Source organism: Notamacropus eugenii, chromosome 2 (assembly GCF_028372415.1).
Source record: "Notamacropus eugenii isolate mMacEug1 chromosome 2, mMacEug1.pri_v2, whole genome shotgun sequence".
In the NCBI taxonomy this organism is placed as follows: domain Eukaryota; kingdom Metazoa; phylum Chordata; class Mammalia; order Diprotodontia; family Macropodidae; genus Notamacropus; species Notamacropus eugenii.
Window position 1 is genome coordinate 394,414,278 of NC_092873.1, and position 27,671 is coordinate 394,441,948.

The 27,671-nt window shown below is 40.8% G+C and overlaps 1 long non-coding RNA gene across 2 annotated transcripts in view; it reads right to left on the reverse strand.

Annotated features, from left to right (window-relative positions):
• Window positions 1-942: 942 nt before the first annotated feature.
• Window positions 943-27,671, reverse strand: part of LOC140529113 (uncharacterized) — a 152,772-nt gene continuing 126,043 nt past the window's right edge. Inside the window, exons 4-5 of one of the 2 annotated variants that reach the window (XR_011975432.1) lie at window positions 4,244-4,274; window positions 943-1,189 (exon numbers count right to left, since the gene is read on the reverse strand). This is a non-coding gene — a long non-coding RNA (uncharacterized lncRNA). Of the gene's footprint in view, window positions 1,190-4,141; window positions 4,275-27,671 lie in introns of those variants that run through there. The other variant, XR_011975431.1, reaches the window with a different exon arrangement.

A 27,671-nucleotide genomic window follows, 5' to 3' on the forward strand; every position in this document is an offset into this window, starting at 1 on the left:
AATTTTACTTGTTCTATTCAATCCCAGAGGGCAGAGCCTGGTACAATAAATAGTCAGAAGTTGCATAAAGGAAAATTTGGGTTTGATGTTAGGAAAAAACTTCTTAACAATCAGAGCTATTTAAAAAACAGAGAAAGATGTCCCAACGGATGGTGGCTTCCTCCTCCCTCCGCTCTTACGACTGGATGACCATCTGTAAGGTATACATTAAGGGATCTAAGTAGCTAGGTGACACATTGGATAGAGTGCTAGACTTGGAGTCCCAAAAATCCGAGTTCAGATCCTGCCTTGGATCCTTACTGTGTGACCCTAAGCAAGTCATATAGCATGGTCCCCCATGCCTGGAACAATCTCCCTCATCCACTCCTACTACTGGCTTCCTTCCAGCTACAATCCCTTCTTTTACTAGAAGCCTTTCTCAACCTCTCTTAATTCTGACGCCTTCCCTCTATTAATTACTTCCCAGTTACCTTCCTGTTATCTTACTTTCTATATGTTTGTTTATATGTTGTCTCCTCCATCAGATTGTTTTTTGAGGGCAGGGGCTTAGCACAGTGCCTGGCAGAATCGGCCCTTAAAAGTGTTGATTGATTCCTGGATTGATATAATCTCTCTAAGCCTCAGTTCTCTCAACTACGAAATGGGGATAATAATGGCACTTACCTCCCAGGTTATCGTGAAAGTCAAAAGAGATAACACAAGTAAAATGCTTTGCGAACTTTAAGGTGTTGTATAAATAAATGCTAGAGATTATTTCCAGCATACAGGGATACCTCAGAGATATTGTGGGTTGGGTTCCACTTTATTCACAATAAAGTGAATATCTCAATAAAATAAGTCATACAAATTTTTTGGTTTCCCAGAGCATATAAAAGTTATGATTATGCTCTAGTCTATTACATGTACAATAGTATTATGTCTAAAAAAATCAATGTACATACCTTATTTTTAAAAATACTTTATTGCTAAGAAAAACAACCTTAACCACTATAGAATTGACAATGCCCTTTGGTGACATCGTAGAATTGCTATCTTCTTCTGGATGTTGCAGTGGGAGTCGCGCCCTGCATCTCCATCTGAGCCTTCAAGGAGTTGTTATCTTTTTGCTGTGGGAGGGTCTTGCCATGATGTTGATTGCTGTTGACTAAGGGTGGTGGTTGCTGAAGATTGAGGAAGGCTGTGGCAAAATCTTAAAAAAAGACAACAATGGGGGGGCGGAGCCAAGATGGCGGAGTAGAAAGACGCACATACACATAGCTCTGAACCCACAACCCATAGAATGGCTACAGGGAAGTAACTCACGGCGAATTCCGCACCCAGAGGCCACGGAACATTGGAGCAAGGGAGATTTCTGTTCCAGAGAGACCTGCAAACCTCTCGTGGGGGGTCCTTCGCGCTGCGGACTGGGCGCCGGGACTGGGAGCTGAGTGCAGCCCTGCCGCGGCCACGGCACCGAGAGGAAAAGATCCGAGCAGGCTTCACAGACAGGATCTCCAGCGGCCACGCGGGTCCCTCCACCCACAGAGGGATCTGCAAACCTCTCGCAAAAGGTCCGTCGCACTGCAGACACAAAGCCCAGCCCAGACCTGCTGCGGCCACGGCTGCTTCACCGAGAGAAACAGATCCGAGCAGGCTTCAGGGACGGGATCTCCAGCGGCCGCACAAGTCCCTCCACCCACAGGTGACAGGGGTGGGTGAGAGAGTCTCTTTGGCGGGTCGAGAGGGGAGTGGGGTGCCCCCATAATTCAGGCCCCCCCCCGGGAGGTAGAAGCTGAGAGGCGGCTGCAGACAGGGGTTCCCCAAGCGGGAGGGAGCCTGAATCCATTGCGGAAGGTCTGTGCATAAACCCCCTGAGGGAACTGAGCCTGAGAGGCGGCCCTGCCCCGACCTCAGCACCAGATCATAATCTCATACTGAATAGCAGCCCTGCCCCCGCCAAAAGCCCTGAGGCTGGGAAGCAGCATTTGAATCTCAGACCACAAACACTGGCTGGGAGGATCAGGAGGTGAGGTGGGTGTGAGGAAAATATTCAGAGGTCAAGTCACTGGCTGGGAAAATGCCCAGAAAAGGGAAAAGAAATAAGACTATAGAAGGTTACTTTCTTGGCGAACAGACATTTCCTCCCTTCCTTTCTGATGAGGAAGAACAATGCTTACCATCAGGCAAAGACACAGAAATCAAGGCTTCTGTGTCCCAGCCCACCCAATGGGCTCAGGCCATGGAAGAGCTCAAAAAGAATTTTGAAAATCAAGTTAGAGAGGTGGAGGAAAAGCTGGGAAGAGAAATGAGAGACATGAAGTCAAAGCATGAACAGCAGATCAGCTCCCTGCTAAGGGAGACCCAAAAAAATGTTGAAGAAATTAACACCTTGAAAACTAGCCTAACTCAATTGGCAAAAGAGGTTCAAAAAGCCAATGAGGAGAAGAATGCTTTCAAAAGCAGAATTAGCCAAATGGAAAAGGAGATTCAAAAGCTCACTGAAGAAAATAGTTCTTTCAAAATTAGAATGGCACAGATGGAGGCTAATGACTTTATGCAAAACCAAGAAATCACAGAACAAAGAGAGAAGAATGGAAAAATGGAAGATAATGTGAAATATCTCATTGGAAAAACAACAGACCTGGAAAATAGATCCAGGAGAGACAATTTAAAAATTATGGGACTACCTGAAAGCCATGATCAAAAGAAGAGCCTAGACATCATCTTTCATGAAATTATCAAGGAAAACTGCCCTGAGATTCTAGAACCAGAGGGCAAAATAAATATTCAAGGAATCCACAGAACACCGCCTGAAAGAGATCCAAAAAGAGAAACTCCTAGGAACATTGTGGCCAAATTCCAGAGTTCCCAGGTCAAGGAGAAAATACTGCAGGCAGCTAGAAAGAAACAATTCAAGTATTGTGGAAATACAATCAGGATAACACAAGATCTAGCAGCCTCTACATTAAGGGATCGAAGGGCATGGAACAGTATATTCCAGAAGTCAAAGGAACTAGGACTAAAACCAAGAATCACCTACCCAGCAAAACTGAGTATAATACTTCAGGGGAAAAAATGGTCTTTCAATGAAATAGAGGATTTTCAAGTATTCTTGATGAAAAGACCAGAGCTGAAAAGAAAATTTGACTTTCAAACACAAGAATGAAGAGAACCATGAAAAGGTGAACAGCAAAGTGAAGTCATAAGGGACTTACTAAAGCTGAGCTGTTTACATTCCTACATGGAAAGACAATATTTGTAACTCTTGAAACATTTCAGTATCTGGGTACTGGGTGGGATTACACATGCACACACGCTCATATACATAGAGACAGAGTGCACAGAGTGAATTGAATAGGATGGGATCATATCTTTAAAACAAAATGAAATCAAGCAGTGAGAGAGAAATATATTGGGAAGAGAAAGGGAGAAATTGAATGGGGCAAATTATCTCTCATAAAAGAGGCAATCAAAAGACTCATTAGTGGAGGGATAAAGAGGGGAGGTGAGAGAAAAACATGAAGTCTACTCTCATCACATTCCACTAAAGAAAAGAATAAAGTGCACACTCATTTTGGTAGGAAAACCTATCTCACAATACAGGAAAGTGGGGGATAAGGGGACAAGCAGGGTGGGGGGGATGATAGAAGGGAGGGCATGAGGAGGAGAGTGCAATTCGAGGTCGACACTCATGGGGAGGGATAGGATCAAAAGAGAATAGAAGTAATGGGGGACAGGATAGGATGGAGGGAAATATAGTTAGTCCTATACAACACAACTATTATGGAAGTCATTTGCAAAACTACACAGATATGGCCTATATTGAATTGCTTGCCTTCCAAAGGGAAGGGGTGGGGAGGGAGGGAGGAAGAGAAGTTGGAACTCAAAGTGTTAGGATCAACTGTCGAGTAATGTTCTTGCCACTAGGAAATAAGAAAAACAGGTAAAGGGGTATAGAAAGCTATCTGCCCCTACAGGACAAAAGAGAAGATGGAGACAAGGGCAGAAAGGGATGATAGAAGAGAGAGCAGATTGGTCATAGGGGCAATTAGAATGCTTGGTGTTTGGGGGGGGAGGGGATAAAAGGGGAGAAAATTTGTAACCCAAAATTTTGTGAAAATGAATGTTAAAAGTTAAATAAATAAATTTAATAAAATGGGAAAAAAAAAAAAAAAGACAACAATGAAGCTTGCCACATCCATTGACGTTTCCCTTCACTTGAAAACTTAGAGGACATTGTAGGGCTCTTAATTGGTCTAATTACCATATTATTGTGTCTCAGGGAATAAGGAGGCCTGAGGAGAAAGAGAGAGATGGGGAAATGACTGGTTGATGAAACAGTCAGAACACATACAATATTTATCAATTAATTCATCACTCATATGAGTGCAATTCATAGCACCACAGAACAAGTAGGATAGTAACATCAAGCATCATTGCTCACAGATCACCCTAACAGACACAATAATAATGGAAAAATTTGCAGTATTGTGAAAATGACCAAAATGTGACACAGAGACACGATATGAGCACATGCTGCTGGAAACAAAGGGTGCCAACAGACTTGCTCAATGCAGGGCTGCCACAAACCTTCAATTTGTTTTTAAAAAAAAGCAATATCTGCAAAGCACGATAAAGTATAGCACAATAAGATGAGGTACTGTTATGTGTAATACTAGATGGCTGCTGAGATTCCCTTCTACCTAGGCAGCTAGGAGCCACGGTTTATAAAATGCTGGTCCTGAAATAAAAATAGACCTGAGTTCAAATCCAACCTCAGGTATTTATTAGCTATGTTACCCTGGGCAAATCATCTAACCTCTGTTTGCCTCAGTTTCCCCATCTGTAAAATGGGGACGATAATAATAGCACATACCTCTTAGGGTTCTCATAAGGATTTGTAAAATGTTTAGCACAGTGCCTGGTACATGGTAGGACTTTTATAAAGGCTATTTATTTTTGTTTCAAATTCTGTAACTGATTCAGCAGGAAACGCCTTTCATAAAAATTGTATGGTCATCTATTAGCATTTAAATACATCCATCAAACTTACTTATCAACTACCAATGAATCAAGCTGGAGAGAAGAATTTTGGGAAGGAAAAGACAAGGTAAAGTTTTTGAGGATCCTCATACTATTCACCCAGAAGATACTGCTGTGGATCAGCTTATGTCAATGATGGGTAATTAGGTCACTTTGAAGTCCTTTCAAGTGTCTAGCATCACTCAAATTGACAAGTCTGATTATGGAGGTAGAAGGGTCCATTGAAGGAAGTGGAAACAATGCACCATCCCAGAAGTAATAAAGAAAAAAATCTTTCTTTGTTTCATTCATCCAACATTTCAACCTACCTTGTATAGAGAGCCCTGTGCCATATTAGGATAGGAGAAAGAAAGTATTGTTTCGTTGTGTCTTATGCTTTGTGACCCCACACACCATTCTGTCCATGGTATTTTCTTGGCAAAGATGCTGGAGTAGTTTGCTATATCCTTCTCCACTGGATTAAGGCATACAGAGGTTAAGTGACTTGCCCAGGGTCACACGACTAGTAAATATCAGAGGCCACATTTGAACTCTGGTCTTCCTGCCTCCAGAACCAGCATTCTATCCACTGAACCAACTAGTTCTTTATTATCATAGATCTTACAAGCTAGTAGATGGATGGCATAAATGTAAGTAATTATACTCCATAATATTACCCTAGTACTGTGTTGGAGAGTTGGGAAACACTGTGTTATTTTCTAGGGGTGGAGATTCATGTCTGGTTACCTCCAGAGAAGTATTCAGTCTCTGCAGCAGCTCTGTTCCCACCTTTACTGTTCTATGTGCTATGGAAATATGGCCTATGAGAGAGTTTGGGAATGCTGCGGGGTAATTGTAATCCCCATACACATATATCTCCATCTAGCCCACCCCTTCCCCACCCAGAACCTTAAACTTCAAAAGGACTTCATAAATCTGGGAATAAGTAAGCATAGACTCCAACTACACAGAGGAGATGCTCTAGGCTTTTTTAGCTTAACCCTAGTCTGTATCACCCAAGGCAGAGTTTCACAGATCTGGTACCCAGTCAGAAAGAATGCCTCTGGATAATGTCTACCTATCTATCTTACGTGGACAGAATAAGGATTAAAGTACTACATGATCACAAGGAAAGGCAGTGATGAATAGTGAATAGAGGGCTGACCTTGAATTCCAGTCTTTTTCTGACTCAAACTGGCTATGTCACCATGAACAAGCCACCCACTCAACCCCTCCAGGGTTGAGTTCTTTACTGGGTTCTTGCTCAGTTCTTTACTGAGAACTTGCAGATGCATCAGTAGAGTTTCCACACTGTAAGTTTCCTACACTGATGAAATCACAAATCTAAACCAAAAAAATACAAAATATTTGGATTATTGCACATAGTCCTCCTACTTCCCCATTGCTCAAAAAGTATTCGAGTTACAAATCAAAATATGGACAGCCTTGCAAAGTGAGAGACCACAATAATATGTTTGGTTAACTTTTTCAGTACATCTTGCATTTCTACAGGAACAATTTTCATTCATCGGAATCTAGTACCTAGTACAGTCAGTATCTGGCACATAATAATCCCTAAATTAATGCTTGTTAACTGATTGATTAAACCTAGCTCACAAATGCTCTATCAGGCACTTGATAACATATACAGCATTTGCTTAAGATTTTTCTCCCCATGATTACAAGAATTTTCCACACATTAACTTGTTGACTTCAAAAATACCCTGGGAACTGGTCAACAAGAATACTTGCCTTGAACATGAAGAAAGTGAGGCACAGAGATGAGTAAGGACTTCTCACAAAGATAGAATGGACACATGAAAGCATCCGGTCAAGAAAAAGATTTTTGTTCTCTCTAGATTTTACCTAGATTCTGGATGAAGAAGACATTAGCCCCTTAATAGGCAGAACTACCCCAGCATCATCCAAAATCAATGTTTTGGGAGGCCTAATCATTGTCTGACCAGTACCCTCTGCCACTCTATATTTGCAACTATTTCTTGGTTCTTTCTTTTTCTGATTCTATCTTCCCCTCTCCTATTCACTTACTTCTCTCTGCTTGTTTTTTTTACCTATGGCTTAATCCTGACCTTGGCACCTTCTGGCATCCATGAACTCACAGCTTAAAGAAGTTGCTGAACCCTGAAGAAGGATTCAACTATTTGGGGCAATGGGTTAGAATAACAGATTATTGCTGGGGCCAAACCATACTCAGCTTCAGGCTTTGTGAGGAGAGGGATGGATGATAGTCATGGATTTAGCCTAGAGCCTTAGGAACCCTCACATCATCCAATATTCTGTCTCCTCTTCCTACCTCCTCTTCTAGACCAACTTTGAGAGGGAAAGGAAAGTAACAGAATGGGGAGGAGCAGGGAATGTGCTAAGTGATTGCAGGACTTCTAAGAGAAGCCATAGATCTCTGTACCTGTTTCCATCAGCCTACCATGAAATGGCCTTCAGCTTGGTCACCTTTACTGAGGCAGAAGCCTACTCAACTCTTTTCCTCTGACCTGAGGCCCAATTCTGTGGTAGAAAATGTCACCTTCTGAAAACAAACTTAATAAGAAACCGCATAAAGAGGATGAGATTAGTTGACTGGAGGAACAATTCACCCTAAGAAATGTTTCCTAACTCTGTTCCTAGTGAGAGAAGGATAGTCCCAGAACCACATAATTTGAGATGTCCGTGAGTGTGGCATAGAAGAAACTTGGAGTCAGAAGAAACAAAACTAAAACTAGACTCTGCAACTTTAGTCCTTTTTAAACTGACTGAATCCTAGGTTCTTCATAAATAAAATAGATGGAATGAAATCTGCAAAACCTAATTCACAGAGGTGATATGAGTAAAGCCCTCTGTAAACCTCAAAGGTAAATCAGTGTGAATTCTCATTGTCTCAACAAGGAATCACCTGTCTAAATGGAAACCATTTAGGTTAGGATAATAAGGTCAGAGATTTAGAGTGGCAAGGGACCTTGAAATTCATCTTATCCAAACCTCTCATTTTACAAATAAGGAACTGAGGCCCAAGGTCACACATCTAGTAAGTATCTAGGGCAGGATTCGAACCTTGATCTTTCTCATTCCAAAACAAAGTTATACTATTGGAAAGTATGATCTGATCGTGGCACAAAATAAATTTAAAAATACCCAGTCTTCATTAAATCTAGAGAAAAGAGTTAAGAGAACAAGAATTTGTCTGCACATCTCTAGTACCTCCTGAGGAGAGGTCACTAATACTAATAAATACTAATTGCTCTGTTAACTAACAATTGTTCAACTAGACAGAAAAAAAATTCTACCAAGTTTCAAAGAACTAAATTCAAAAACCCTAAAGCAGAGAAGGGAGAGACATCAAGTTATTTTATTGGCTTGATGTAGCCAGCCTCTTAGCAACACTCAATTTCTTTTCCTTAATTCTCTGCTCACTAAGCAATGTTTTGATCTGTTAACATGATGGCCTAGATGAACCCATCCACCACCAGGAAAGGAGTTCCTTATACAAATAGCAGCTCCTAGTTATCTTGTTAGGGATCTCCATTCTACTGTAAATTAGTAAATTGGTGTTCTGCTTTATGAAGACCAAACTTTGGACTGGTAACAACTAAGATACAACATCCTGTGAGGCTCACCTGGAGACAACTTGCCAGATTCAGTCTAGATGGGATAGATGGATGGTTGGGTGGTTGGATAGATGCATAGATAGAGACAGAGAGAGAGAGAGAGAGAGAGAGAGAGGTAATAGATAGGAAGAAAAAAAGAAAGAAAGAAAGAGAGAGAGAAAGAAAGAGAGAGAGAAAGAACGAAAGAAAGAAAGAAAGGAAGGAAGGAAGAAAGAAAGGAAGAAAGAAAGAGAAAGATAGATACAAAGAAAGATGGATGAATATGTAGGGGGCTGAAGAGAGAAAGAGATGCAGAGATGGATAGATGGATAGATAGATTGAGGGAGATGGATATAGAAAGATAATAGAGATAGGTGGATGGATAATAGGCAGATGAGGAGAGAGAGAGAGAAAAAATGGAGAAAAAGAGGAAGAAAGAGGGGGGAGAGAAAAAGGGACAGAGGGGGCAAAGCATTTGTTTGGTGGTTATTAGCCTTAATGTAGCTCACTGTGTACCTAGTATTGTGCTCTGCGTTGGAGATACAAATAGAAGCAAGCTAGACAATCCCTATTTCAAGGAACTTAGATCTTAAATGAGGAGTCAGCCTCAAAGTGGTATATAAATGTCAGGTATTTCACTGTGACCCCTTCCACTATCATTAATTTATGCTGCCCTTGGGAGCCTTCATAGAATGATTCACTTTCCTACACTCTCCTTTCACTTTCTATCATTCTCCTTCCTGGTATGTAGTCCTACCCAAAGGGACATGCGCATGTTGGAGGGCTTTAAAAGAAAGGGTTCTAGGGGCTGAATGCTCAGGGAGTTGGACGATGAATGTACTAGATCTGGCTCTAACCAGGTGGTCTGTCTCAGCTGAGAGCAGCAAGTGAATTTCCAAATTGCCTGACTATCTGCCAAAAGTATTCAGCTGTATCTGACAGGCCAAGTGGGAGAAGGAGGGCTTGGTTTGTCCATCTACATCAGACAGGTGTATCTGGCCTAATACTCTCTTTGGAAAAAGGCCATCCTCCAGCTTATGCTAGTTTGGCAGATGGGTTACAGCCAATCTTGAACACCTTTGAGAATATGATAGGCCGTACATGGAAGGGACTCAGGAATAGATATATGAGCAAAAGGAAATGGAAACAGATGACTGTTTGGGATTCATGGCCTATACTTCAAAAGTCAAAGGAAGTAGAAAGCTGAAGCAATTCTTGTTTAATTCAAGGGGAAAATAATTTGGAGGATGGATGGGGAAAAGAAGTAACCCAGAATCTCTGGTTAAATTATTCAAACACATTCAACCTATACTTTAATTTAGTTGTCTGGTTAACAGACTAGGGCTTATCATGTCACTTCACTATTCTGAGTGTCAGTTTCTTTATTTATAAAATTAAGTAAGATAGATGCAAACCTAAAACCACTACACAATAGCACAGTCAGTATGAAGCAACTTTGAACCACTTTACTGGACATTTTGGATTGCCATGAAGTCAATCCAATCAATTACATTGAAATCCATTAACAATATAGCTGAAAATGCCCACTCTATAGCCAGTTTAATGATTGAATATAATTAGTCATGTTAGCCTTGGCAAAGTATGTCATTTGAAGAAAAAATTGCAGATACGGTGTTTTCTACACCAGCATAAAGGGTTATTTGAAAAACTGTGCTATGTTCTCCAAGAATAAACATTTCTTTTTATCACCTCTTATCAGCTTGCATTTTTGCTTCGGTTGTTCTGAACTGGACTATTTTCTTTCAGTATTCTATAGACAAGCAACCAGAAGTGTGTCTTTTTTGTAGAGGGTGCTGATCCACTAAGGCTGTTTTTAACCCATCCATTTCAGTGATAGTATATTCACCCTTTGCTTTCCAAAGAGGCTAGTCATTGACTTAGACCTGTGTAAGTCAAGGCCACAAGTGCCAAAACTAGTGTTTCATAGGCCACAGCTTCCTCTGGCTGCCTTCCAGGCAATTCTGGAACAGCGGAAACAGCAAACAATGTGTAATAAGTGGTCTGCAGTTGGGAACAGCTGGAGGGAGCAAAGCAAGGGAGCAAATATCAGAGTTTGGGAAATAACGTTTTGGCTGAACAAAGTTCACTGTTGTTTTCCAAAAAGGAAGAGGCACTAACTGAGACATCCCAGACAGAGAGAGGGGAACAAATGGATGCTGGATCCAAACTTTTAGATCATGGTACACTTGGTAACTCAGCTGAGTCCAATGTTACTATTGTGCCCCTCAAATCAGGGAAAAGATTCCAGTCAAATGGAGGCAGCTAAAGCATGACACCATAAACTTAAAGTCTAGAAAAAGATGAAACAGCAAACAACACAATGGACTTGTTTCTTAATTCACTTGAACTAATCCTCCCACGACTCCATCTTGAAAATATTTATTGCTATCCAATGGAAAAGGCTACTCTACTAGGTGATAAGTGCCCCATTACTGCAACTATTCAAGCAGGGAAGCAGAATTGGGGGGAGGGGGAGGAAGGAAGAGAACTCCACCTGTAATTTCATTGATTCAGGGAACTCCCAGTGAGGAAATCTCACTCCTTCTCCCAATGCATATCAGCATTGTTCCGTATCTCAGTCATAGAGTTGCCTGCGACCCTAAGAAGTTAAAGGATTAGCTCAGAATTTGTTCTGATTTGCTCAAATTCTATATAAGAAATGCTACTTGAAAGCAGGTCTTCTTGACTGAGGAGGGCTCTTTATCCACTATGTAACATCACCTTTCTCTTTTGGAGGTAGAACGGTATAATGAACAGAGTATTGGTCTTGGAGTCAGAAAATCTGAGTCTAGTCTCACTTCTGATAATAGTGGTTGTACTACCTGAAGCACAAGTACAGTGGCAGCTAGGTGGTGCAGGGGGTAGAGCATTGGGCCGGGAGTCAGGAAGACCTGAGTTCAAATCCTGCCTCAGACACTTACTGCCTGTGTGAGTCTGGGCAAGTCACTTCCCCTGTCTGCCTCAGTTTCCTCAAATGTAAAATGGGGATTGTAATATCACCTACCTCATAGAGTTGATATAAAGATCGATATAAAGCACTTAGCGCAGTGTCTGGCATATAAATAGGTTCTGAATAAATACTTGTTGCTTGCTTCACAAGGCTGTTGTGAGGATCAAATGATATAACGTACTTAAAGTTCTGTCCAAGACATAAAGTACTGTACTAACATTTGGTATTGTTATTATTATCATATGGTATTAAGGTGGGTTTCAAGGTGGAATTTAGTATTTAGTATTAATGTGGGATTTCGTATTTCCCACATAGAAATATTAAATATTGTATTTTATAATACCTCTCAACTATGGAAATCAAAAAATTATGAAGGTCTGATAGCAGGTATTATTCCCATTTTGCAGATGGGGGATCAAAGGTCAGGAATTTAGTTCAGTTTGTCTGAGCATGAATTGGAGACAGAGCCGGGCTACGTTCTGGGGTTTCCAATTTCCAATTTCCTGTATAAGTCACTAAGCAGGGCTTCTTCCTTTCCTCAGTGTAGTCTATTATAAACACAGTGGAACAAAGAGGGATGTAGAGGGCATGTAAATAATTGGGACAGGCTTGGTTTTCTCCTTCCAATCTAGTGCTCTTATGTTGTCAGGTTCAAACTTGAAGGGAACCAAAGATGAAAAGGAAACCCTCTGCATTGGCATCCTTTTAATACAATACCTAATGTGCCCTTGCCTTGGTCTGTCTTCTTTCCCAGGCACCCAGTGGCCTCCTCCATACAATGCATTTGAATTAGACTTCGTAGAAATCAACTATTCAGATGTTCTGCTTCCTCTCTTGATGCCCACACAAGTGAGCACACTTTGCTGAGGGTCTGTCAGTCTGCCATAAATCAGAACAAGTGAATCTTTGGGTGAGTCTGATTCTGCCATGACCAAATTCATTCACTTACCAAATATCTATAATATAATATCTATATCTATCCTACTCTATATAAGGTACCAAGCTAAGCATATGGGAATATGCATAGGAAAATAATATGGAATCCTTACCTCTTTGAGAAGGTTAGGAGGATGGAGAGGAGTTAGGGGACAGGAGGCTAGAGAAAGAGTTCTGCCCTGGAATTTCAGTGTGGGGAACTCCAGGTGTCCCTCTATCAATGCAGATTGACCATCTCAGCTGCTTGGGACACTTCGAGGTTAAATAACTTGTCCATAGCCACGAAGCTAGTTTTAGATTCATGCTCTAACACTTACTAGCTATGTGATCTTGTGCAAATCATTTAGCCTTTCTGATTCATTTTCTTTCTCTGTAAAATGAAGGAATCAGACATGAACATAAGCTAACATTTATCTAGAGTTTAAGGTTTACAAAGCACTTTAAATATTATCCTGTTTGAACCTTACATCAACCCTGGAAAGTGGGTGCTATTATGAACCCAAAATTACAGATGAGGAAACTGAGGCAGGCAAAAGTTAAAAGTCAAGATCACACAATAAGTGTCTGATTCAGGATTTGAACTCAGATCTTTTGGATTTCAATCCAGTGTTCTTCACCTACATCATCTATGGTCCCTTCTAAGGTCCCTTCCAACTCTTAATTTATGCATAGAACATGGACATGCCAGACGTCTGTGCAGTTAGTACATGTTCAAAGTTGGACTTGAACTTAGTTCTTTCTGAGGTCCATCTCTCCATCCACTATACTAGACTGCTTCTCAGGAGAGGTAATTATACATACACAAATAAATATAATACAAATCAGAATATGATAAGTACATGAGGGAGGTGCTAGGATATCAAATTATAATGAAATCTCTTGGGAGGGGTGGAAATTGGGGCAAGGATCAGAGAAGGCTTCACAAAAGAACTGGGATGCCCTCTAATGCCACATTAAATGATCTTTCTGTGGCACAAAGCAAAGGAATGAATCTGACTGAGGAAAGGATCACTTCCATCCAATGGGAAGTCAGAAGCAACAGTCCTTGGGAAATCTTCCCCAGGAAAGTATGCTGAATGATAATGATAACAGAATGGCAGAAGCACAACTAAGATGAGATCCAAAGAGAACCCACTTCAGTGTAAGTTCCTACCTTCTCCCTGTTCCCATGAAGCATTCTCTAACTACCTTCCTCCACAATGAGGTTTTATCATATAGATTCCTTTAATATTTGCAGGATGTATCACATGATATGGTACTAGATTATATACTGAATTACCTGGTTCTCTCATTCTTTCAAACATTAGTATTATACTGATTCAAATTTATAAAAAAAATTAAAGCCAAATGCTCCATGGTCAGAGGATATGAACAAGTCATTTTTAAAGAAAGAAATCCAAGCTATAAATAGCCATGTGGAAAAAATTCTCCAAATCACTAGTAATTTGAAAAAAGCAAATTAAAGCAACTCTGAGTTTCTACCTCACCAGTCAGACTAGTAAAGCTGGCAATGAAAGAAAATAAATGTTGGAGGGGCTGTGGAAAATAGGTACATTAATACACTGTTGATAAAGTTGTGAACTGGTTCAGCCATTCTGGAAAGCAATTTGAAACCATGCCACCCAAACTGTTAAATTATACATACCCTCCAACATAGCACTACCACTAACAGGTTTATACCCCCAAGAGAGCAAATAAATGGAAAAGGACACACATGTACAAAAAAATAATAGCCCTTTTTGTGGTGACAAAGAGTTTGTTGTTCAGACGTATCTGATTCTTTGTGACTCCATTTGGGGTTTTCTTGGCAAAGACACTGCAATGGTTTGGGGAAAGGATGGACAAATCTTGATATATGAATGTGATGAAATACTACTGTGCAGTTAAAAAAAAAAAGATGAAGGAGACAGTTTTAGAGAAACCTGGGAAGATATGACTGATGCAGAGTGAAGAGAGCAGAACCAAGAGAACAATTTATACAATAATAACAAAATTGTAAAGACAAACAACTTTGCAAGACTCAAGGACTTTGATCAACACAACGAACAACCATGATTCCAGAGGACTAATGTCCTTGACAGAGAGGTAATAGACTCAGAGTGCAGAATGAGACATATATTTTTTTTGGACATAACCAATGCAGGAATTTGTTTTGCATGACTGCACATAATTGTTACAAGAGTTTTGTTTTTTATTATTTTTCAATGGAGGAGGGAAAGAGATAAGGTGGATATTCATTAATTGAAAAAAAATTTAAATAAATAAATGAAACAAAAACAAATACCAGTATTATATCTCCCCAACTAGATTCCATGCTCCAGTGAGATTTGGATGTCATAATGAGACCCAGTCAAGAGAGCTGAAGTCCTCGATGTTGTGTGTCTTGCCTTGGGTGATGAGATGTTTTCTACTGGCTGCTAATAGATTGATTTGGATACCATGAGTATTACGCAGAAATGAATAATCTGCTTTCACAGAGGTCTTGTTTTCAGAATCAAGCCCAGTTTCTGTGCCAAAATGTATTATAATCACAGCTGACTTTTTTAACAGTGGAGTTTAAAATCAGAATCCAGGGATTATCTTGTCTACTTCTTTTTTGTCTTGACAATGCCTAACCTGCTAGACCCACAGTAGATATTTATCAAATAAATACTTTTCTACTTGAACAGAATTAGACCTATATGATTCCATTCCAGAGTCTAGGCTAGTACACTGAACTTGAAATTCAATCTAATCCAACGAGCATTTATTATGTCCCTATTCTGTTCAAGGGCAGCTAGGTGGTATAGTCGATAGGGTGCCAGGCCTGGAGTCAGGAAGACATCTTCCTGAGTTCAAATCTGGCCTCAGAGGCTTACTAGCTGTGTGACTCTGGGCAAGTCACTTAACCCTGTTTGCTTCAATTTTCTCATCTACAAAATGAATGGGAGAAGGAAATGGCAATCCATTGTAGTGTGTTTGCCAAGAAAACCCTAAATGGGGTCACAAAGCATCAGATACATCTGAACAACAAATTCTGTTCAAGGCAACATTCATAGTAATAGATATAGAGTAGGCCAGGAAGACCTTAATTCAACTCTAGACTCTAATACATACTGGATGTGTGACCTTGGACAAGTCAATAATCAGTTCTCCTAAGGAACTCTTAACCCTGTGTTTCAGACCAGTTACCAATCTGCTTTGATAGAGGCAGTGAAGTTTCCTCACTCAGAGTAACCTGTACAGGTCTAGAACAAGTTTTATATATACATATATGTGCATATTTATATGTGTGTATGTATAGTTATAGATGCATATATGTAGCTATAGATATATATTCAACACACCATATTAGGTATTTAGGATAAACAAACAAAATGGAAAATGGTCTCATTCTTCAAGAAGTTTATATAAGTTAATTTCATTCCACCACTAACTTATAGTATGACTTCAGGACACATTTCTTCTGTGTCGTTTCTGTTCTTCCATCCATTAAATGAAAAAAATTTTAACTATTCACTCTCAATCTCACTTAATGAGGTACCCTTGAGTTCTACTCAAAAAAGTAACTCCATAAACTATATATGCATTTTCAAGCGTCTCAACCTTCTATCCACCTCCAACATGGGATGAGTTGCCTAGACAAGAACATAGAAGTCATACACAACTGCCAGTCAGTGTTTTTACAGACCTGTTTAGAATTTTTGTTTTAATGTACAGACTAGCATTTACTTACCATTATGTCTACTACATTTTTTCAATCTAATTCAGCATTTAGACTTTTTATGGGCTGTACATGTGAACAGTGTTGCAATGTGCCTCATTTGTCTCTCAGAGTTTGGCGGCGGAGGGTTCCTCCATTTTTTTTATTTTTTTTATTTTTTGCAAAAATGCTTCATTTAGTAAGGAAATGTTATCAACTGGAAAGAAAAAAGATATATTTCTTCATCCTTGACCATCTCAAGAACATAAGTAACTAACAGCACAAAAGAAGAAGCCTTAGTTTACTGAAACTCTCAAAGGGCAGTTTCCTATATTGAGGCCATGGAGACTCTGAGCCAGAATATCCCACAAAATTGTGAAATAACATTTTCCTTTGAGGCAAACAACTTCCTGGAAAGGCTTCCATAAACATAAAATAGAGTTTCAAAATTATTTGTATTTTATCAGAGCCTAGCACAGGACCTGGCCCATAGAAGTCACTTAATAAATGCTTTTTTTGATTGATTAATTGGTAGAATCATAGGAGTGAAACGCTCTTAAAGTGTGCCAGAATTTTATAAGCATTACAGTTATTCCACCACTGACTTCTTTCACATGAGGATTTCATGTAGTTCATGAAGATTCAATTGTGCCGGAAGGGAAATTGAATTTGCACTCACGGGGCCACACTGTGAATACGGACCTTTACTTGCTTTGACAGCTTCAAACAAGCATATATTAAGCACCTACTATGTGCCAGACACTGTGCTAAGGCTATGGGGATATAAAGAAAGGCCAAGTTCCTTAGACTCTCTGTTAGAATGGATCGCTTCTAAGTTCTAACTGTCGGATCTGATGATCTGTAAAGGCTGAGAAACTGAAGCATTATAAAACAATGAATTTTCATACTAGAAATTCATGACAAATACAGGGTAAAGCACGAGTGTGATTTTCTTTGATGTCCAAACAATGTTCTTCTCTTATATCACTATGTAACTCAAACTTTCTCACCCAGGCAAATTCCTCCAGAAATGTATCCAAGCTGGTAACTTATTAAAAAACAAAACAAAGCTCACTTTATTGTGAAAAGCAAATATACGTAAGCATGTTGTGAACCATGGCCTCCAGGAAGAAACTGAGAATCAAGGGATCAGGGTCCATTTCTTATTTTCTATCACTGACTCACTCTGTAGACTCAGAGGAGGTATTCCACACTTGGTGTCCCAGTTTCCTTATCTACAAAATGAGGGCAATAATTCCTATCATTAGTTTGCCTCACAGGGGTATTGTAAGGATTACTGAGATAACATCAAAGACCATCATACTGTTTAGAGAAATAGGAGGTGGGACGTGGTACAAAGTCCTGTTAGTTTCATAACATCTGCTTATCCTAGTGTCTTCTCTGATAGCTAAAAAGGAATTACTCATGTATAGCCTTACCCACCAATAAAACACTGCAGTTCTTTAGCTTTGGACTTACCCTGTAATTAGGAAGAGCGAGGTGGGAAGGGCAGCCCTTTGGACTCTCCTGAAAAAGCGGCTAGAACAGTGTCAGCTAGGACCAAGCATAATGGGTACAATTTTCAATCCTACAGGAGGTAATCTTGAAGAATGAGTGGGTTGCCAGTGGAAAATGAAAAAGCAAAACAAGTGAATAGTTGAAGTTTCTCACACTGCATTCTGGGATAAAAGTTTCATTTAAGATCTCCAAGGAAGGGTAGGGGTAGAAGAGGCATACATTCATACATTCTCTTTTCGGGCCAAATTCGAATTGATTAAGGAAACATACACAAGAATTTTTAAAGGGACTCTTTGGTGTTCTGTCCTTGGTTCCCCCTGTCCCACTTTAAGACTCTCTCCTCTTTCCTTAGGTTCAAGAGGAAGAACATTTAAAAGGGTTTATTCAAGAGGCACGCAGCTGGGGGAAATTTAATATGCACTTTGCCTATTTTCATGCCCTTTTCATTCTTTATTGCAAGACGTTAGAATGGAAGAAAGCAGCAAACATGATGAAAGACTACATGTTATTTGAGGGATTTACCTGCTCACCTTCAAATTCACTTAAAATATACTCTCTTCTCCCTATTTTTCTTTTCCAAGACTCTCGAATTTAAGGTTAACACTAGTCTCCTTATGTATACATGCACACTCACGTGCATAGAATGCATTCTAAACCTGCATCTGTCTTTTGAAATCACTATTCCAGTTTGTGGCACCACCATCTCCCATGTTCAAAATTTTTATATGGTGGGAAAAGAACTGACTCTGGAGGCAGAGGACCTGGCTTCACCTCTGACACTTTACTACTGCTACGTCTTTAGGTAAGTTTGGTACATAGTAAATGCTTAATGAATGTTTGTTGATTGACCACATGACCTCTTTGGCACTCAGTTTCCTCACTTATAAAATGAGGTGTTGGACTAGAAGGTTTCTGAGTTCCCTCTCACTTCTAGATCTCTGGTCTTATTTACCCTCATTTGTCGTATCTGATCAACAAGCAAATCCTATGGACCCTACCTCCCTAATCTCTTGAATTTGTTCATTCTGTTCTCTTCCCTCGTGTAGCGCATCCCCCTCTTCCTTTCCCCCCACCCCGCATTACTACCTCTCTGTATTACTGCAATAGTCTCCTAAAGTCTTACCATATCCACTCTTTTTCTCTCCAATTCATCTTTCATCACCCTGTTAAAATAATCTTACTAATGAATAGATCTGATCTCTGCTCAAAAAATTTTCAGCAGTTCTTCTTTCTTGCCAACCAAGTCAAGTTTAAACTTCTTGCTGTCCAACCTTTCCACTCTTACTAGTATTATACCTTCCACAAAAAAAAAAAACAACCTACTTTCTGTCCTCTGAATATGTCCTATTCCTTTCCACACTCATGATTTTGTTCATGCCGTTCTGTTCTTATGATTCCTTTTCTTTCCCTCCTTTGCAGCCCAGTTCAACAATCTTCAGCCCTCTCATTGCCTCCAAGCTTTCTCTGATCTCACTTCCCTCTTCAACCTCACACTACACTTTGGGAGTAACTGTAATTCACTTCTCGTGTAATATATTTTACAGTTAGCACTGTTTGTATCTTATCTCTCTGCTAGACTATAAGCTCTGTGAGGGGAAGGACAATTTCTTATCAAAATTTCTCCCAGCCCTCAGCACAGTGCTCTGCACAGAGTAGGCATTCAGGTATTTGTTGAGTTAATATAGGACTCTAGCTCTAATTATAACTCTGGTGAGTTTGATAGGATTCACCTTCCTGGTGACTTCATAAAGGAGATCTGGAACAGAGTATTGGGTTTACCAGGGCAGCTAGGTAATACAGTGGATAAAATGCCAGGCCCCGAGTCAGAAAGATTCCTTTCACTGAATTGAAATCTGGCCTCTTACCAGCTATATGACCCTGGGCAAGTCACTGAATCCCATTTGTCCCAGGTCCTCATAGATCTGCACAATGACATCACCCAGGAGGCTTATGTGTTTTTCCCTTAAAAGGATGTCTACACACTATAAACATACTACACTGGGACAAGGAAAATTCAATTAGCCTGGTTTGTTATTCTCTGTCTCTCTCTCTCTCTCTCTCTCTCTCTCTCTCTCTCTCTCTCTCTCTCTCTCTCTCTCCATCTCTCTCTGTTTCTGTCTCTCTTTCTCACACATACACACACACACACACAGCAGGGAATAGAAAGCAACTGGTTTCAATGGAAGCTCTGAATATGTGATGTTTTCCCAATCTAAGACAGCCCCTGATAAACCAAGCTGAAGGAATGTTTGTTTCTGCACTGTTAACCATGATCACATAGATGTAGTCTGCTTTCCCCTTAGTTTCAAAACATTTGGTCCAGCCTCCAAAAAAGCATTTTCCCAAGTTAATTTTCCCTTGTTAATAGCTGAAAAAGGGACAAGTTCATCTGACTTATCTTAATAGCTGAAAAAGGGACAAGTTCATCTGACTTATCTTCAACATCCTGTTAACCTTTGAGTGGAACAACAATATGGAGGGAGCAAAAAAGAAAAAAAAACACGTAAACACTGCATGGGAGGGACATGAGTACAATGGACAGAGGACTGGCCTTGGACTCAAGAAGATCTGTGTTCAAGTACTGACTCATACTGGCTAGGAATCCTGGGCAAGTCAGTTAACCCCTGAGAAACTGAGACAACTCCCTAAATTACATAAGATTTACTGATCTGTAATGGAAGAGACCTCTGTCTCCCTAGGAATTCCTACCATACCTCTAAAATCACAAGTCCAGACCACCCTCTTCCCACCCCACCCCACCCAAAAAAGAGTGTAGGTTACCTCATGTGAACCCAGTCTCAAAGTATGTTAACTAAATATACATCCCCCTGAAAAGTTAACAAAACCAGATAATGTGTTTTTAAGATAGGAACAGATAAGTGGTGGATTGGGTAAGGACATGAAAGGACCACAGATTTTGAGGAGAAGCAGAAAGACCAGCTTAACTCCTTTTAAGTGTGAGCAAAATTCCCTTTTCTGTTACCAGTTTTTTTAAAAAATTAACAAAGTCACACAAGAGGGGAAATGAAAAGGGAAATTGTTCGATTTCTCATCTGTCCAAAAAGCCCCCTGGCCTGTTTCAGAACCCAGTGAATATAACTGTTAGGGCTGTGGTTACCAACATTGCAATCCCATGAGGCCTTGCACCACCTAACCATTATATCAATAAGGAAGTACAATCACTAAACCACAAGCCAGTTTCTTTTCTGAGCCCACATGTTGCTTTAGAAGGACTTTTAAACAAGAGGCTTTCCTGTTTTTGAAACCTGTGCATCCGCGTGGCTTACAGGTTACTCAAATACTCTTATCACTTGAAGCAACTGCTGGTGTAAATTTCAAAATGCTCACTCTGGCTGTCCCCTCCCCTCATTGCATATCTCTGTCTATTTACTTGTTGGAACCAGGTCTTACAGTATCCTCCTGCCAACTGCTGACAGAGAAGAAAGAGTCCTGGTTACACATTAGGCCCTACAGTTTAAGCATTCATGCCGGACACTGTTCAAACACCATTTAGTCATTGACCTTTAAGTCAGGATAACCACACAGAGAAAAAAATCGACAGAAATAGATTCGTGGTGATAGCAGTGTTTCTGAACACACACACATGTGCCGATACCCCTCGGGAAATGAATTCGTGGAATGTGTGGCCCACTTAATACTGAATTCATTATAAGACTAGTCGGCAACCACACAGCTGGAAAATAAGTACAATCAGGTCTCAAGTCCTCCTAAATCTATCGGATACAGTTGATTTTCAGGGTTTTAGCTAGAAAATAAATGCAGAAAACTGTCCATAGAGGATAGTGTGGTGGCCTGTACATATGCAATGTTTAAACTACCCATACTGAAATCCAGAACAATATATGTCAGCATTTGCTGATTTGGGATTAGGGTTGCTTTTTTTCTCAAGCAAGTTTTAAAAAATTATGATTAAAGAGGGGTATTGTAGGATTAATCAGCTAAATCCACAAATTGACTTCAATCTTTCCTGCTCTGTACAGTGCCTTTGGGAAGATGTGCCAAACATAACAGGGCCATTTGATGGCCATCTTCTGGTCTGACTCCTGAGCTGGCAAATAGCCACTTCATTCTGTTCAATGACGACCTGCAAAATTAATCAGAGACTCCCCCACTGGAGCTTATGGGGATCCAAATGCACATCTGCAGTTAACAGTGAGCCTGTGGCCAGTGGCTGGGATTTTGTTGTCAGTAATGACCTCATTAGAGACAGGACAAATAAATGGGGAATTTTACTCCATAGCTCCAACTTTTAAATCTGTTAGTTAGAACCCATTACCTTTAAGTTCACCTCACAGAATCCACATGGCAATAAGATTCTAGCACTTATCTAACCTCACACTTCACAGTCTTTGGATGTTGGAATTAACACTTAGCTCATTTTTAAAAAAAGAAAGAAGGAAGAAAGGAAAGGAAGGAAGAGAAAGAGAAAGAAAGAAAGAGAGAGAGAAAGAGAGAAAGGAAGAAAGAGAGAAAGGAAGAAAGAAAAAAGAGAAAGGAAGAGAAAGGAAGGAAGACAAAAGGGAAAAAAAGAAAAAAGACATATACCAAAAAGAATCTGCTTTCAGTTTGAGCAAACTTGTACTTAGTTGATTTTATTTTCTATTTTCATCCAAATAAGCTTGCTATTCCACTGAAACAAGGGTGATAAAGATCTTAAGCTGAGATGCAATTTTAATGTTTAGATTTTTATGGGATTGGGGGGGAAAGGATGTTTGTTCATTTAACGAAACTTTTATAACGACCCTTCCATGAAAGGCTTGATATGAATTGTGTCCTCATGAAAAGTGTCAGAACAGGTCTTTCTGAAGACTTTCATTGTTCTATACATTTCCATGCAAAATAGATGGAGGGAAAAAAAGACTAGAGAATGTCATGCTTCCTATACAAGGATAGCAGATTATTTTTAAAACTGGGAGATACTTTTACAAATAATCTACCTTGCCATAAGAGCATAATATTGTCCTGACTTTTTTTTTTCCAAATAATAACTTTGTTTCGCATGATGGAAAAAGCTAGGGCCATAAAAACCAAAGGAGGGGAAAAGTTCGAGCAATTACCTGATAAAATTGAATTGTGTAGATAAGCAAACCAGATACCTGGGGTCTAAAAACCTTCCTGTATATCTGCTAAAGCTGAAGTCCCTGGCTATAGGGACTTAACTGAATTTACTAGATAATTGTTCGATCACTCATTTCTTTTCGACCATGCAGACCGACCTAGTTTTAGTGCCCCCAGTCCTGAGGACAAGTATTACCCAATGAAGAAAAACGTCAATTCTTTTTTCCACGCTACTGCTGACACTGCCTCCCTAACCCTGTGCCACCAGGCCCACTTCCAGGACTGTGGTCTGTATGTTCTGTGCTATCTGAGGGCTCCCAGCTCACACTGCCAATGAGGGCACTAGGTCCTTTGATGACTGTCATAGGACCTTCTGAATAATTTCACTCAAACTAAAGAAATTCTGCCTTTGGGGTCATTCTTCTACCCCCAGGGTATTCCTCTACCTAGAGGAGAAAAGCAGAGGTGAAAATTTCTTCAGCCCACCTCCCTACTAAACATTGGAAATCCCATTCTCCCTTTACCCACCTCCCCCAAGTAACCACTTTAGCTTAGAAATATGCCCCGGGAACATGTGATGATGTTGGTTTTCCTGTGAAATACTTGTATCAAGGGAGGAAAGGGAGGAGGATAAAGAGGCATCTGTGCCTCTAAGGCACACAACCCAGATCTACCCACTTGGGAGTTGAATCACTTGTTCTCACCATAACTGTCAAGGGCCGCAGGATGGATAGAACTGCCAAATGGTTGATTATATTCAGTTAAGACAATCAAGATGAATGAACAATCTGCAGTACAGCTTGGTGAGATCCAAGACCTATAGACTGATTCTGCCTTTAATTACAGCCTTTGTGTGCTGAAATTGTTTCTATCTGTTGATATAGCATCTCCATTCAGGGTCTCTAACTCGGTGTGATTGAAGCATTATCCTCTGTAATATAAATATCCCATAAGATAAGGAAAGAAACCAGCCTTGCTTACAGACAAAACTGTACCAGGAATTAAAATAAAATAAAACCAGGCAAGGACACTCATGAATTCTAGCTTTAATTTTGACTCTATCCTAGACCCCAGGTAAGCCCTTAAACCTTCTTTACTGTGGTCCCTTTATCATTAAGATAAGATGTTACCAGGAATATAGCTTTAAAAAAAACAACCCAATAATATTGTACAATTAAGGTGAAAGGGACTCTGTTACAGTGCCTAGGATAGAAATTAAACAGCCACATACGGTTTCATAAAAAGCACTCAAGTGTATCCGTAAGCCATAAAAACAGGCAGGAGCAAAAAAAAATTTTTTTTTAAATTAAAAAAACACTCCTTGGAAATGATCTGTAAATTGATAAAACACTGAGTTACTAACGCTGTGTTTATTATTTTTCACTAAGATAAAAAATTAACTTTGCAGCCTTGGCTAGCAAGTCAACTGAACTCTGAACTCCACCATCTGGGTAGGGGACTTGGTATTTTTGTAGCTTCGGGTTACAGGTTAAGGCTGCCAGCTCTTGATTATTGGTAAATAGGCTTTGGGTGTCCAGACAACATAGCTGGGGAGTGCTTCTGGGAAGCCCAAGCAAACACCCACCCCAACACCAAAGGGGTGGGGGGTGAGGGGGAGCAAGGGACAAGACAGTGGGCCATTGATCATAAGAGAGCTTGGGAAATAAGGCCATCCCGAACCCTCCTCCACTGGGTGTCTGGTATTACCCAAGAAAGCTGTTGCGACATGTGCCTCACAATGCAAGTCAGCCCAGACAGGAAGGCTGCACAGCGGCCCCGCCAACCGGGGAGCAGGCTGCAGCACGCTCCGCGGCCAGGGAGAGCACATGGGACCACACTGCACAATGCGGCTCCATCTGCGGATGCGTTCCGATCCCCCCACCCCATTCCACCCCCCACCTCAGGCACTCTTCCATTGGATCCTCCTCGCAAGCAGCTGGATCAATTTACTCTAGCCTACGGTGCACACTCTGCAAGCACGGACTGAATTATTACTCATGGAAATCCCCTCTGTTTTCAGTCTTTGAACGAGGGAATCAGGTAGCTTTCAAGCTCCCAATAATTAATAGCCCTTTTGGTCAAGGGAGGAACAGCGAAAACATGCTGGAGGCTACGGGTTTCCAAATCGGCTGCCTGGTTTCTAGTAAATTAGAGGGAGTGGGCGGTGGAGGTAGGGAGTAATGTTATCCTGGCTGGAGAGTGTGGTCCTCATTGACGTCAACAAGCTGCCTGTCTCTTCTCTTTCTCTCTCCTCCCTCCCTCTTTCCCCCTCCCTCTCTCTCTTCTCTTCCACTCTCCCTTTTCCACTGTTTTCTCCTTCTTCCTCCCGTTCTTCGGTTTTTCCCCCTTCTCTCCCTCCCTCTCCTCCCTGCTGTCTCTGCCTTTCTTCTCTCTCCCCTTCTCCCCCCTTCCTTATCTGTCTTTCTCCTCCCCCCCGTCCTTCCTTCCCCCTCCTTTGTCTGTTTTTATTCTCTACTTTTCTGTTTTCCTCCTCTTCCCCTTTTTCCTCCCTTTCCTCTCTCTCTCCCCCTCCCTCTCCCCATCCTGTCTCTATCTCTCTGTCCCTGTCTCTCCCTCCATCTCCCCTCAAGCTCCTCTGTCGATCTGTCTCTCCCTCCTCTCTCTTACCCTCCTTTCTCCCCCTTCTCCAGCCACCCCCCTTCCCCTCCCCTTTCTATCTAGAACACAGCTGACACAAGGGTGAGCTTTGTCAAAACGGGTTCAGTTTTGCAGCCTAGCTCAGACGGGGGCTTAGAGAACTCCCACGTTTGCAGAAATAAGAATCTCTGGAGGGCGGGGGGCGGGGGGCGGGGGGAGTGGACTGGGGGAAACTCAGCCATAGCGTAAATTAACAAGACAAAAATATATATGAGTCATTTAAGGAAGGGGAGGTGGGGGAGGAGAGGAGAGAGAAAACTGCTGGAAACATTGCAAGTAGCCCGGACTGGGTGTACATTCTTGCCTTCATCTCGCCCGATGAGCAGCTCTGACTCAGGGAACATTCTTCCCGTGGCAAAGAACACATTCTTGTCTCGGAGTCTGCCTGAAATAGCATCCTTCAGCGTGCCCGCCCTCCCCCACTACTACTGTATCCATGACACACAGCCTGTGGGGCTCAGATTTTTTTTTAATGCTGTGATTTTTCTTCTTGTCCCCCCAGGCCCCTTAAACCTAATTTGTTTTTCTCCACCCCTCACTCCCTCTCAGGTCATCAAAAGATAGCAGAAACCCAAGATGAAGCAAAACTATTCCTGACGAGTAATTCAAGGGTGTGTGTCCATGAGTCTTCTGGAAAAGGCAATGTTTGTGTTTCCTCTATGAAATGGCTTTAGTCTGCCATGTTTAGAAAGGGTCACTGATGGACACTCTGGAGCAAAATTTGCCTTCCTGCTAGTGGAAGGAGTGCGGATTTCTGTTTTTCTCTTTGTGCCGCTAGCAAGACCACCTAAACCACTCAGTATCTGGAGTAATTTGACCTTATGTCATTCCTTTAAAAGGCAGCAGAAATTTACCTCCAATGTCAAATTGGGTTTTGAAAAAGTAATTGTAAAGATGTTTGCAAAGCAGAGGTGGGGTATTAAAGAACCGCAGGGATCCATGGGGGCCTGATTTATAGCGACCTTGATATTACTGATTCAACTCCTCTTTCCTTTTGTTTTTCTGATTTTCTGCAAGCATAAATGGTTTGTAGTTAATAAATGTTTGTTGAATTGAACAGAATAGAATTGAATTTGGACCCTAGAAAATTTTCCACTCACTGGGCATCCATCCTTTAGCAATATGAAACATTTGGCAAGCATAAGATCCTGAATACTCCCTGTAACCAAGTAGTCATAATAAAAGCAAATCCCTATGAAAAAAATTTTAAAGGAGCATTAAGAGGTAACCCAGATCTGTAAAGGAAACTGGAACAGGAACCAGTTTAAGATCCCCAGCACATTCCTCCCAATTCACTGAAAACAGACATTTTTGAAGGGTCTGCTCTACCAGCTGTATGACACTGGATAAGTCACTTAACCCTGTTTGCCTCAGTTTCCTCATCTGTAAAGAAGGAAAGGGCAAACCACTCCAGTATCTTCACCAAGAAAACCCCAAATGGGGTCACAAAGAGTTGGACATGACTGAAATGACTCAACAACAGCATATGCAAGGTATCACCACTATAGGAGCTAGGTTCACAAAGAAAAGGGGAAAAAAACAGCCCTTATCCTGAAGGAACTGACTTCTTTGGTTTACTGAGGCACAGTACTATTAATCATCTGGCAATAATTAGTGCAATCCACTAGTGAGTTGCTTTTCTGCCTCCCTCCAATACATACTTAAATACAGGATGCCATTCATAAATACATGTGTGTATTTCTGTATAAAATAAAATATTAATATAGTTGATATCATCATTATATTACTATATATTCGTGACTATGGCAAGTACTTGTTTGGTTATGAAGAAGAACAATGTACCTCACACACTGCAGGAATGTCAGTAATGGGGATGCCATTTGGTGTAGTGGATAACATGTGGAATGGAAGTCAGAAAGAGTTGGGTTCCTCATTTTCACCAAGACTGCAGTTGCGTGACCCCAAAACAAATCACTTAACTTCTCCCAACCTCAGTTTTCTCATTAAAAATGAAGATAATAACAGTACCTACATCACAGGGTTGTTGCAAGTATCAAATGAGATGATATGTCAAAAAGGTTGCCAACCCTCAAGTGCCCTGTCAGTGTTAGTTGTTATCATGAATGCTTATTGAATCTCCATTTTACCCTGCTTTAGCTTGTTTGTGCATGTGTATGTCCCCTTAGATGGGGGCATAGAGAGCAAGAGCTGTTTTTTGCATTATTTGTATCTCCCATTCCTAACACAGCACCTGTCACATAGTAAG